The 13,138-nt window shown below is 46.3% G+C and overlaps 2 non-coding genes across 2 annotated transcripts; one reads left to right on the top strand and one right to left on the bottom strand.

The window, feature by feature from the left end:
- Positions 1-3,411: 3,411 nt before the first annotated feature.
- On the top strand, positions 3,412-3,483 carry trnag-ucc (transfer RNA glycine (anticodon UCC)). The gene has a single exon. It is a non-coding gene; the product is annotated as a tRNA-Gly (tRNA).
- Positions 3,484-9,451: 5,968 nt separating this feature from the next.
- trnap-agg (transfer RNA proline (anticodon AGG)) lies at positions 9,452-9,542 on the bottom strand. Its single transcript is given in 2 exon segments — positions 9,452-9,487; positions 9,507-9,542. It is a non-coding gene; the product is annotated as a tRNA-Pro (tRNA).
- Positions 9,543-13,138: the final 3,596 nt, after the last annotated feature.

The following is a 13,138-nucleotide window of genomic DNA, read 5'->3' as shown; positions in this document are numbered from 1 at the left end:
GAGATCTCTGGACAAACACTCCAAGGTCCCTTTGTTCCTCAGGACTTCCCAGTGTCAGGCCATTTACATTAATCCGAGAATAATAATATAATATTCTTTATTGTCACAAGTAGGCTTATATTAACACGGCAATGAAGTTACTGTGAAACCCCCCGACCAAGTGGATCACATCTAATTTTTCAGCGTTAAATTCCATCAGCCACTTTTCTGCCCATTTGACCATCCCGTCTGTATCTTCCTGTAACTCAAGACACTCAACCGCACTGTGAGCTTGAAACTCAGTGAAAGGATTACACCCTCCTCTCGGAATCTGATCACCACCTCAATCCCAACATTCAGCTTGGGTGGGCAGACAAGACGACTTCCTTCCCGCAGCCCCCCAGCACAGACTGGATAATATCCCAAACTCGTATCCTGCTATTGTCACATTGCTCCACCACCTTGTTCTATTCACAAAACGCCAGGAATCTCAACCCAAATCCTCAGACCATTGATTCTCTCTTAAACCAACATCTTGTCCCTGATTAAGTCCATCGTGGGAAGCGGGGCTCCGTATTCCGAGTTCCTCTGCATACACCCGGGTGCTGTTGATGGACCAAAAGAGGCTTCAAACCTGAAAGAAAGCCTCTCTCACAGCCCTGTGAGCATGTCTCCATTAGACGGTGCAGTCAATACCTGCAGAGTGCATCACAATGGAGAGAAGTGTGAGCAATTTCAGCGTCACAATTCTGTGGAAATAGAGTATTCGAAATGAAACATTATTGGAAATACTGAACAGATCCTCTGGGATCAGGACTCAACAGGGGAACAGGCGCTTGAACAGATTAAGCTACAGAGCGTGAGGATGTTCAGCTAATCACAAGGGAATGCTGGAAATACGGTACGGATCTGTAGTTACTGTGAAAAGCGAAATAGTTAACATTAAAATAGAAAGGCATGGATGTTAGGAAACTAAGGGAAATAAATAGTGATGTCTTGAGAAGTGTGCATATTACAGAGGAGGAGGTGCTGGAAGTCTTAAAGCGCATCAAGGTAGATAAATCCCCGGGACCTGATGAAATGTATCCCAGGATGTTGTGGGAGGCTAGGGAGGAAATTGCGGGTCCCCTAACCGAGATATTTGAATCATCGGCAGCCACAGGTGAGGTGCCTGAAGATTGGACAGTGGCGAATGTTGTGCCCTTGTTTAAGAAGGGCAGCAGGGAAAAGCCTGGGAACTACAGACCGGTGAGCCTAACGTCTGTAGTAGGTAAGTTGCTAGAAGGTATTCTGAGAGACAGGATCTACAAGCATTTAGAGAGGCAAGGACTGATTCGGGGCAGTCAGCATGGCTTTGTGCGTGGAAAATCATGTCTCACAAATTTGATTGAGTTTTTTGAGGGAGTGACCAAGAAGGTAGATGAGGGCAGTGCAGTAGACGTTGTCTACATGGACTTTAGCAAAGCCTTTGACAAGGTACCGCATGGTAGGTTGTTGCAGAAGGTTAAAGCTCACGGGATCCAGGGTGAGGTTGCCAATTGGATTCAAAATTGGCTGGACGACAGAAGGCAGAGGGTGGTTGTAGAGGGTTGTTTTTCAAACTGGAGGCCTGTGACCAGTGGTGTGCCTCAGGGATCGGTGCTGGGTCCACTGTTATTTGTGATTTATATTAATGATTTGGATGAGAATTTAGGAGGCATGGTTAGTAAGTTTGCAGATGACACCAAGATTGGTGGCACAGTGGATAGTGAAGAAGGTTATCTAGGATTGCAACGGGATCTTGATCAATTAGGCCAGTGGGCCGACGAATGGCAGATGGAGTTTAATTTAGATAAATGTGAGGTGATGCATTTTGGCAGATCGAATCAGGCCAGGACCTACTCAGTTAATGGTATGGCGTTGGGGAGAGTTATAGAACAAAGAGATCTAGGAGTACAGGTTCATAGCTCCTTGAAGGTGGAGTCGCAGGTGGACAGGGTGGTGAAGAAGGCATTCGGCATGCTTGGTTTCATTGGTCAGAACATTGAATATAGGAGTTGGGACGTCTGGTTGAAGTTGTACAAGACATTGGTACGGCCACACTTGGAATACTGTGTGCAGTTCTGGTCACCCTATTATAGAAAGGATATTATTAAACTAGAAAGAGTGCAGAAAAGATTTACTAGGATGTTGCCGGGACTTGATGGTTTGAGTTATAAGGAGAGGCTGGATAGACTGGGACTTTTTTCCCTGGAGCGTAGGAGGCTTAGGGGTGATCTTATAGAGGTCTATAAAATAATGAGAGGCATAGATAAGGTAGATAGTCAACATCTTTTCCCAAAGGTAGGGGAGTCTAAAACTAGAGGGCATAGGTTTAAGGTGAGAGGGGAGAGATTCAGAAGGGCCCAGAGGGGCAATTTCTTCACTCAGAGGGTAGTGAGTGTCTGGAATGGGCTGCCAGAGGTAGTAGTAGAGGCGGGTACAATTGTGTCTTTCAAAAAGCATTTAGATGGTTACATGGGTAAGATGGGTATAGAGGGTTATGGGCCAAGTGCGGGTAACTGGGACTAGCTTAATGGTAAAAACTGGGCGGCATGGACTGGTTGGGCCGAAGGGCCTGTTTCCATGCTGTAAACTTCTATGATTCTATTTCACAACCTGACCTTTCATTGGAACGACCTGTTTCTCTCTCCACAGAAGCTGCCGGATCAGCTGAATATTTGCAGCATTTTCTGTCTTTGTTTCAGATTTGCAGCATCCGCAGTATTTTGGTTTTGGGTCAAAGGACAATGAGTTGCCTTTCCTGCTCTGAGGGTTATTGCAGGTCCCTCTGGCTGTGATTGTCGCTGATTCGGCCAAACATTTACAATCTATCATTAATTGACCGCGAGAATGGGCGGTGAGGGGATTCTGGAACCGCTGCAAGTCCATGTGGTGTATGTACACACACAGTGCTGTTAGGGAGGGGTTCCAGGTTTGGATGGTGCCTCGCGGAGTAAAGTTGTGGGATTCGAGCCCTGACCTCCAGAGGAGACTGCGACCTGAATTCGGCCATCCTGACGTATTCGAAAGGTTAGGTGCGATTGGGCCGAAGTCGGGTGGTCTTTCCGTGGGTCAGTACCGACTCGATGGGCCGTATGGCCTCCTTCTGCACTGGAGCCATTCTACGATAGGGTGAAAACGGCAGCATCAGGACACAAGGACAAGTTGCGGTCTCAGGCCAGAGTAAGTGTCCAAAGTAATGACACACACAACATTAGAAATCAATGAGATAAATACATTTATTGTGGACTGGTGCCATCTCCTGGCAGAACGGGAGCCGTGCGACACGGACACTCTCATTCAGGAGCATTTTAAATTGGAGTGAAATAACTTACGCTCAGTATGAATGTGTTCCAAAACAGTTTATCAAGCTAATCTAAACTACCAATTGGAATCTGATTCTTTCAGTGAGCGATGGTGGTATAGTGGTGAGCATAGCTGCCTTCCAAGCAGTTGACCCGGGTTCGATTCCCGGCCATCGCAATAAAAAGCTGGTTGTATATTTTTGCGCCACTTCGTGAGTTTCAAACCGAGAAAGAGAAACAGTTCCGAACTCAGAATTTGGGCGCAATTGGGGAGTGAAATAAGTAACTTTCTCATCATTTTTTAATGTAGTTTCAATATGGACAGTGTTTCACTATTCACCCACAAGCCGTCAAACAACAGCTAAAAGCCGCAGCTTTTTCACTTCACCCTCATGAAGTGGACCAAACAGAGACACAACAGACACGTTACAGACGAGGATGGGATTTGAAGCCACGTGTACAGAGCACAATGGATTATTGTGCATCACCTTAACCACGTGGTACAGCTGCTTTACTTCAGGGCCTTTTCGTATCCTTCAATCTAACTTCTTTGCGTTTCTTTCGCACAGTTGCTGATGTACAGAACACAGTCAAAGTGTAAATAAATAAAAATAATCTCTGAGTTAATTTGCGCTTGTGGCGCAACGGGAGCGCGCCTGACTCCAGATCAGAAGGTTGCGTTGGAATCACGTCAGGCGCACGGAGCTTTTCTGCAGCTGGTTCCAGGAATTTCTCTCTGTAGAAATGTTCTCGAAATGACTCCATTCCACGATGCAAATAATATATTTCATATTTACCCGGTTGAGCAAATTTGTCAAATAGCAGGAAATTCATCTCCTCCTGTTGAAGCAGAATGACAGTGAGTTCAGTAAGAAATGTTTACAAACAACAGCAATTTCTTTCTGCTCAATGTACACAGTTATAGTGATCTGTATTAAACAGCAGGAGCGGGAACCGCAGTCCGCAGTCTTCACCTTCACGGTGAGTCTGAATTTCAGTTTGGGGGTTTCAGAGAGAGCGGATGTTATTGTGGAAACTGAAGTCACTTTTCCTGTGAATGGAGCCGGTTCAAGAGCCCTGGCCGGCCTGAGAGCCCCGGAGCCTCAATGAATCTTCACAGCTCACAGAGTGAAGGGCTTTTCCACTTTGAAAATGACCATGTCCGGCAGCTGGAGCTTTCCCTTGTATTTTCTGGGATCTGGGAAAGAGCGGATCACCAAACAATAGAAATGAAACACATAGAATCGCAGTATTTATTTACATGGGCTGAACATCAGTGCGCATGGCCTAATGGATAAGGAGTCTGACTTTGGGGAATCTAGTGATGATATCAGAAGATTGCAGGTTCGAGGTCCTGCCGCGGTCGTTTTATACAGAAATCCGGTATAACTTGCTGACAATCCAGTTTTCCTTCCTCAGCTCAGTTCATTCAATTCTCTCTCATCTCAGTATTTCGTTTACCCCCTAATTAATCCACAATATCTGTTTGATTTGGATAAAGAAATGATTATGTATCAAGCGGTTCAATACAATTCTGTGGAGGGAATTCTAATGTCCTCAGGAAGATGGTTAGAGTCATAGAGTCATAGATGTTGACAGCATGGAAACAGGCCCTTCGGCCCAGCTTGACCATGCCGCCCGGTTTCTATCACTAAGCTAGTCCCACTTGCCCGCATTTCGCCCATATCCCTTCCTACCCACCCTGCCCATGTAACTGTCCAACTGGTTTTCAAAAGATAAAATCGTGCCCGCTTCCTCCCCACTGCCACTGCCTCACGAAGCCCGTTCCAGATGCCCATCACCCTCTGTGTGAGGAAATTTCCCTTCTGGTCTCTTTTGTATCTCTCCATTCTCACCTTAAACCTATGCCCTCTCCTTCTAGACTTCTCTACCTTTGGGAAAAGATGCCGACTACCTTAGCTATTCTCTTCATTATTGTATAGACATCTGTAAGTTCACCCCCAAGACTCATACGGTCCAGGGGGGAAAGTCCCAGCCTAACTAGCCTCTCCTTATAAATCACCATCAAGTCCTGGGAACACCCTCGTAAATCTCTTCTGCACTCTTTCTAGTTTAACAATATGCTTCCTATAATAGGGTGAGCATCACCGAACACAGCATACCGTGTGTGGTCTTACCAATGTATTGTGCAACTTGGTAGCACGGTAGCATTGTGGATAGCACAATTGCTTCACAGCTCCAGGGTCCCAGGTTCGATTCCAGCTTGGGTCACTGTCTGTGCGGAGTCTGCACATCCTCCCCGTGTGTGTGTGGGTTTCCTCCGTGTGCTCCGGTTTCCTCCCACAGTCCAAAGATGTGCAGGTTAGGTGGATTGGCCATGGTAAATTGCCCTTAGTGTCCAAAATTGCACTTAGTGTTGGGTGGGGTTACTGGGTTATGGGGTTAGGGAGGAGGGGTTGACCTTGGGTCGGGTGCTCTTTCCAAGTGCCGGTGCAGACTCGGTGGGCCGAATGGCCTCCTTCTGCACTGTAAATTATATGGTCTATAAACTCCAGCAAGACGTTCCAACTCCTGTATTCAATATTCTGTCCAATAAAACCGAGCATACTGAATGGCTTCTTCACCATCCTGTCCACTTGCGACTCCAGCTTCAAGGAGCTGTGAACCTGTACTCCTAAATCTCTTTGTTCTGTAACTCTCCCCAACTCCCTACCATTAACTGAGTAGGCCCTGCCCTGATTTGATCGACCCAAATGCATAACATCGCACTTATCCAAATTAAACTCTATTTGCCATTCATCGGCCCACTGGCCCAAGATGTTTAATAATGAGCTGAATCAACTGTTTTTTTGTTCAGAGGGATGTGAGATTATGTTACTGGATTGGGAATCCAGAGGCCAGAACGAATCTTTGGAACACGGAATAAATCCCACCATTCAAATTCACTGATATAATAGATTTTCAGGGGCGGGGGGCGGGGCTTGACAGAATAGATGCTGAGAAGCTGGTTCACCATGTGGGAGAGTCTTGGACCAGAAGGAATAATCTCAGAATAAGTGGCCGCCCATTTCAAACAGAAATGATGAGTAGTTTCTTCTCTCGGAGTATAGTGTATCTGTAGAAATGTTTGCATGAACCGAATAGGGCTGTAAAGGGTGGGTCAGTTAACATGTTGATATTATGATTTTGAACATCTCGATCATATCTCCTCTCTGCCTTATCCCCTCCAAGGAGAACGTTCCCACTATCTCCAATCTAGCCTCATAAATGGAATCAATCGTGTAAACCTCTTCTGCACGCTGCCCAATACATCCACAGCCTTCCAATATTGTGGCTCCCAGAGCTGTGCAAAATATTCCATCTGATGTCTAACTGGAGCCTTGTACAGATTCAGCATAACCTCCTTCCTCTTGTTCTCTTTTCCATTCGTTATAAAGCCCAGAATAAGATATGTTTTATTGCCTGCTCTCTCCACCCGTCCACCTTCAATGATCTATCCACATATACACCCAGCTCTGTCTGCTCCTTCACCCCATAAATAGTTGAGGGGCAGCACGGTAACATAGTGGTGAGCACTATGGCTTCACAGCGCCGTGTCTCAGGTTCGATTCCCGCTTGGATCACTGTCTGTGTTCTCCGTGGGTTTCGTCCGGGTGCTCCGGTTTCCTCCCACACTCTAAAGATGTGTAGGTTAGGTGGATTGGCCAGGCTAAATTGCCCTTAGGTTAGATGGGGTTGCTGGGATACGGGGAAATGGTGGAAGTGTGGGCTTCATGGGGGTGCTCTTTGAAGAGCCGGTGCAGATTCCATGGTCCGAATGGCCACCTTCTGCACTGTAAATTCTATGATTCTATACTTCCCTACCAAAATGCATCATCTCACACGTCTCCAGACTGAAAATCATCTTTTGTCGTTTGAAGTTCTAGACTGTCCGCGTCTCACTTTCCAAAATTTCCAAGATTGTACCATCCCCAAACTTTGAAACTGTTCCCTGTACACCATGATCTAGCACATTGTTATATATCAGGGACAGCAAATGTTCCAGTAGGAACCCATGTGGAACACTACAAACCTTCTTCCAGTCCGAAAATTCTCTATTGACCATTATATTCTGTTAGTGATTATTCAACCACATTTATATCCATATTGCTACTGTCCCTTTTATTCCAGGAGGTACACATTTCGCTAATTCTGTGCAGTTTTAGTTTCCTTCTTTAGGGAAAGATGTAAATATGTTGGAGATGGTTCAGAGACGGTTTCCTCGATTGGTGCCAGGAATGAGCCTTTCGTCAGTGGTAGGGAAATTACTGGAGAGAATCCTTCGAGACAGAATCTACTCCCATTTGGAAGCAAATGGACGTATTAGTGAGAGGCAGCATGGTTTTGTGTCTCACTAACTTGATAGAGTTTTTCGAAGAGGTCACAAAGATGATTGATGCAGGTAGGGCAGCGGATGTTGTCTATATGGACTTCAGTAAGGCTTTTGACCAGGTCCCTCATGGTAGACTGGTACAAAAGGTGAAGTCACACGGGATCAGGGGTGAGCTGGCAAGGTGGATACAGAACTGGCTAGATCATAGAAGGCAGAGAGTAGCAATGGAAGGGTGCTTTTCTAATTGGAGGGCTGGGACTAGAGGTGTTCTGCAGTGATCAGTGCTGGGACCTTTGCAGTTCGTAGTATATACAAATGATTTGGAGGAAAATGTAACTGGTCTGATTAGTAAGTTTGCAGATGACACAAAGGTTGGTGGAATTGCGGATAGCGATGAGGGTTGTCAGAGGATACAGCAGGATTTAGATCTTTTGGAGATTTGGGCGGAGAGATGGCAGATGGAGTTTAATCCGGACAAATGTGAGTTAATGCATTTTGGAAGGTCTAATGCACGTAGGGAATATACAGTGAATGGTAGAACCCTCAAGAGTATTGAAAGTCAGAGAGATCTATGTCTACAGGTCCACAGGTCACTGAAAGGGGCAACACAGGTGGAGAAGGTAGTCAAGACATACGGCATGCTTGCCTTCATTGGCCAGGGCATTGAGTACAAAATTGGCAAGTCATGTTGCAGCTGTCTGGAACCTTAGTTAGGCCACACTTGGAGTATCGTGTTCAATTCTGGTCGCCACACTACCAGAAGGATGTGGAGGCTTTAGAGAGGGTGCAGAAGAGATTTACCAGGATGCTGCCTGTTATGGAAGGAATTAGCTATGAGGATCGGTTGAATAAACTCTGTTTGTTCTCACTGGAATGACGGACGTTGAGGGGCGACCTGATAGAGGTCTACAAAATTATGAGGGGCATAGACAGAGTGGATAGAGAGAGGCTTTTCCCCAGGGTAGAGGGGTCAATTACTAATCAATTACATAGATTTAAGGTGCGAGGGCAAGGTTTAGAGGAGATGTACAAGGCAAGTTTTTTACAGAGAGGGTAGTGGGTGCCTGGAACTCGCTGCTGGAGAAGGTGGTGGAAGCAGCGACGATAGTGACATTTAAGCGGTATCTTGACAGATACATGAATAGGATGGGAATCGAGGGATACCGACCCAGGAAGTGGAAAACATTTTAGACTCGTCATTGGTCAGGCAGCATGGTCGGCACGGGCTTGACGGGCCGAAGGGCCTGTTCCTGTGCTGTACTTTTCTTTGTTCTTTGTTGGTCTTTGAGCGGGTTTGCTATTGAGGAACGGTTAGACAGACTGCACTTGTTTCCAGTGGAGATGTGAAGAGTGACAGTTGATTTGATTGAAGTGCATCAGATTTTGAATGGTCTTGACAAGGTGGACGTGGAAAGGATGTCACTGCTTGTGGGCGAGACCAGAACTACTGGGCAGTTAAAAACAAGGATGTCGCCCTTTTCGGATGGAGATTTGGAAATTTCTCCCTCTCAGAGAGTTGTGCGACTTTGGAACTCTGCCTCAGAAGGCGGCGGAAGCGGGACATTGATTATTCTTAAGGCGGACATTCAGCAAATAAATCAAAGGTTTATCGGGGTTACATACACCCATTGCATTCAGCCAGCTACCTGGATGCACAGGCGTTCGTTTGTTTTACTAATTTGAGGATACATTCAGCGTCCAACACCATGGTGAAACGGTCTTTAAATAACGTGTTCGTTTCTTCACGTGTTCTCTGGGGCTCGGGGCTCAAACCTACTCCCGACTTCAATGATCGTCGTGATAAAAATAAACAGGGCTTGTCCGGGATTTGAACCCGGGACCTCTCGCATTTTATCGCAAATGGAAGCCCCTAAGCGAGAATCATACCCCTAGACCAACGAGCCAAATCACAGTTAAGACTTACTCAAACCAGCTTATCATTGCCTCCCGAAGCTTATTGTATCAGCTCAATGCGCTTCTGAATTCCTGTTCAATTTCGTTTCGTTGTGAAAATAAATTCAAAAGAAACAATTTTTGTCCCTTGCTTTTCGTACTGGGATCATTGGGTAAATTGGTTAATTTTGGTTAGTTGGCCTCCACTGCGAACAGAATAAAAGACATACGGGACCAGTCTTTGCCGTTGCTGAGTAAGCACTGTGCAATGGTCACTCCGAACGATTCTGTCATGAAGCTGCTCTTCAAGTATTCTCTTTCTCAATCTGCTGAAGGCTGAGCTGACACATTGGAGGTGAGGGCGAATCCTGTCTGCTGGATCTGCCTTTTTTCAGTGAAGGCTTCCGGCCATGGAAAATGGTCCACATTTTCCACGATCTCGCCATTTTATTCTGTGTGCCATTCTATGTGAGTGTTCACAACATAATTCAGCTCTTGGTATTCACCATGATTCACCATGAAGCGCAACACCTCCATACTCCCAGAACGCCTCGATCCACTGCAATTCGCATACCTCTGCAACCGGTCCACATCAGACGCCATTTCATAGAATTTACAGTGCAGAAGGAGGCCATTCGGCCCATCGAGTTTGCACCGGCTCTTTGAAAGAGCACCCTACCCAAGCCCACACATGCACCCTATCCCCATAACCCAGTAACCCCACCAAACACTAATGGCAATTTTGGACACTGAGGGCAATTGAGCATGGCCAATCCACCTAATCTGCACATCTTTGGACTGGGGGAGGAAACCAGAGCACCCGGAGGAAACCCACGCAAACAAGGGGAGAATGTGCAGACTCCGCACAGACGTTGACCCAAGCCAGGAATCGAACCTGGGACCCTGGAGCCGTGAAGCAATTGTGCTAACCACTATGCTACCGTGCTGCCCCTAACTGTTTCTCTGGCCCGACACTCATCCCTGGAGCATCTCGAAAACAAGGACTCCTACATCAGACTCCTATTTATTGACTCCAGCTCCGCCTTCAACACCATAATCCCAGCCAAGCTCATATCAAAGCTCCAAAACCTAGGACTTGGCTCCCCACTCTGCAACTGGATTCACGATTTTCCGATCAACAGACCACAATCAGTAAGAAAGAATAACAACACCTCCTCCACAATAGTCCTCAACACCGGGCCTCTGCAAGGCTGCGTACTTAGCCCCCTACTCTACACCCTGTACGCACACGACTGTGTGGCAAAACTTGGTTCCAACACCATCTACAAGTTTGCTGACGATACGACCATAGTGGGCCGGATCTCGAATAACGATGAGTCCGAATACAGGAGGGAGATAGAGAACCTAGTGGAGTGGTGTCGCGACAATAATCTCTCCCTCAATGCCAGCAAAACTTAAGAGCTGGTCATTGACTTCAGGAAGGAAAGTACTGTACACACCACTGTCAGCATCAACGGGGCCGAGGTGGAGATGGTTAGCAGTTTCAAATTCCTAGGGGTGCACATCTCCAAAAATCTGGCCTGGTCGACCCACTCCGATGCTACTACCAAGAAAGCACAACAACCCCTATACTTCCTCAGAAACTAAGGAAATTCGGCATGTCCACATTAACCCTTACCAACTTTTACAGATGCACGAAAGAACGCATCCTATCGGGCTGCATCACAGCCTGGTATGGCAACTGCTCGGCCCAGGACCGCAAGAAACTTCAGAGAGTCGTGAACACCGCCCAGTCCATCACACAAACCTGCCTCCCATCCATTGACTCCATCTACACCTCCCGCTGCCTGGGGAAAGCAGGCAGCATAATCAAAGATCCCTCCCACCAGCTTACTCACTCTTCCAACTTCTTCCATCGGGCAGGAGATACAGAAGTCTGAGAACACGCACGAACAGACACAAAAACAGCTTCTTCCCCACTGTCACCAGACTCCTAAATAACCCTCTTATGGATTGACCTCATTAACACTACACCCAGTATGCTTCATCCGATGCCAGTGCTTATGTAGTTACATTGTATATGTTGTGTTGCCCTATTATGTATTTTTTTTAATTCCCTTTTCTTCTCATGCACGATTTTGATCTGTTGAGATGCTCGCAGAAAAATACTTTTCACTGTACCTCGGTACACGTGACAATAAACAAATCCAATCCAATCCAATCCAGTCAGTGGTGTTGTGTGGAAAGTAGGATTCAGTCTGTGGAACTCTGTGTCCCATACACTATATGTTCAGAGTGACCATTGCACAGTCCTTGTGGAGACAAGGCCCCATCTTCACATTGAGGATTCGCTCCATTGGGTTATTTGACACTACCACCCTGCTAAATGCAATCAATTTTGAAATATAATTCATGTATATTTCAGTCTCTGACACTGTATGACAGAGTCAGATTTATTCCATATTTGTAATATTCCGGTAATTCCTAGGATTGTTGCACATCTACTGTAACAATCTGTCTTTGGGATTCAGTTAAATCGCGTTGTGAGTGTCTCTGGGACTGTCTGAGAGTCTGTCATTCATTCAGTATCTTTCATTCTCTGAAATTCTGTGTGAAGGTGGAACTAAATCTGTAATGATCAATCTCTGATATTGTTATTGAGTGGAGAAAATCATTATGTTCTTTGCCAATTTCCGTTAAAACGTCTGCATATCAGAATCATGACAACACTTTCAGTGGCGTTGCGCTTGTGTGTCCGTTGGGGAAGGGGCATATAGGCATTTGGGTGGTGAATGAATCTTTATCTGTCAGTCTCTGATGTGCGCAGTAAGAAGTCTGACAACACCAGGTTAAAGTCCAACAGGTGTGTTTCAAACACTAGCTTTCGGAGCGCTGCTCTTTCCTCAGGTGTATGAAGAGATATGTTCCGGAAACATGTATATAGACAAAGTCAAAGATGTAAGAGAATGCTTTGAATGCGAGCATTTGCAGGTAATTAAATCTTTACAGATCCGTAGATAGGGGTAACCCCAGGTTAAAGAGGTGGGAATTGTCTCAAGCCGGGACAGTTGGTAGGATTCCGCAATCCCAGGCCAGATGGTGCGGGGCGAATGTAATGCGACATGAATCCAAGGTCCCGGTTGAGGCCGTACTCATGTGTGCGGAACTTGGCTATAAGTTTCTGCTCGGCGATTCTGCGTTGTCGCGCGTCCTGAAGGCTGCCTTGGAGAACGCTTTCCCCGAGATCAGAGGCTGGATGCCCTTGACTGCTGAAGTGTTCTCCGATGTGTTCTCCGGTGTGACATGTGAATATTCGAGTCATTCTCTACCTGCAGTCTCTGCTGCTGTGTGTGGCACAGGTCTCCCCAGACCAACGAGCCAGCCGCTGATTTGATCTCACTTAAAACAACTTTTAATTGCGTCCCAAAGCCCATCAGTTTCCCCTCAATTATAAATCAGAAATGTGAATGGACAATGTGACATTTATCTCTCTGATCTGGAGCTGATCAGAAGCAGTGATGTCAGATTTCACCACTCGCCAAGTCGGTCTGTGGATGCGCCTCGCCAATCACGTGGGTAATGTCATTCTGCCAGTCAGTGGGTTCAGTTGGCATTTTAGGAGAAATTCGAAGCCATCATGACTTCA

Source organism: Scyliorhinus torazame, chromosome 24, assembly GCF_047496885.1.
Source record: "Scyliorhinus torazame isolate Kashiwa2021f chromosome 24, sScyTor2.1, whole genome shotgun sequence".
NCBI classification, from domain to species: domain Eukaryota; kingdom Metazoa; phylum Chordata; class Chondrichthyes; order Carcharhiniformes; family Scyliorhinidae; genus Scyliorhinus; species Scyliorhinus torazame.
Note: the sequence above shows the minus strand (reverse complement) of the source record. Positions and strands in the feature narration are given on the sequence as shown.